A 739-nucleotide genomic window follows, 5' to 3' on the forward strand; every position below is an offset into this window, starting at 1 on the left:
AATGCAAAAATTTACAAAGAGAAAGCAAAAATATGGCATGATAAGAAGCTGTCATCCAGAGTCTTTGAACTAGGGCAGAAAGTTCTGCTGTTTAACTCTAGGCTTAGATTATTCCCCGAAAAGTTGAAATCCCGGTGGAGAGGACCATATGTGATTACAGGTGTGTCACCATATGGATATTAGAGCTTCAGGATAATGACTCTAACAAAAAATTCATTTTTAATGAACAGAGAGTCAAACATTATCTTGAAAGCAATTTTGAGCAAGAATGCTCAAAACTGAGACTTGATTAAAGCTCAGTAATAGTCCAGCTAAAGACAATAAAGAAGCGCTTGCTGGAAGGCAACCCAGCCATTAACAAAGCTTATTTGTTAATTAAAAGATAATTTTACAGGCTCATATTAATTATCTTCAAGGTAAAATAGCAATTGCATGGGTTCACAGAGTTACAGAAGGATTCAGAGGATAAAACAGCAAAAAGAAGCTCACTAGTGCGAAAACGCCAGTAAAAGCTATTTTGGGCGTTAAACGCCCAAAAGAAGCATCTACTAGGCGTTTAACGCCAGTAGGGATAGCCATTTGGGCATTAAACGCCAGAATGAATACCATTCTGGGCGTTTAATGCCAGGTGTGCAGCATCCTGGGCGTTCAGAAAAACGCCCAGTGATAAAGGTTTTCTGGCATTTAACGCCAGCCAGGGCACCTGGCTGGGCGTTAAACGCCCAAAAGGGGTGCCAAT

This window comes from Arachis duranensis, chromosome 6 (genome assembly GCF_000817695.3).
Source record: "Arachis duranensis cultivar V14167 chromosome 6, aradu.V14167.gnm2.J7QH, whole genome shotgun sequence".
NCBI classification, from domain to species: domain Eukaryota; kingdom Viridiplantae; phylum Streptophyta; class Magnoliopsida; order Fabales; family Fabaceae; genus Arachis; species Arachis duranensis.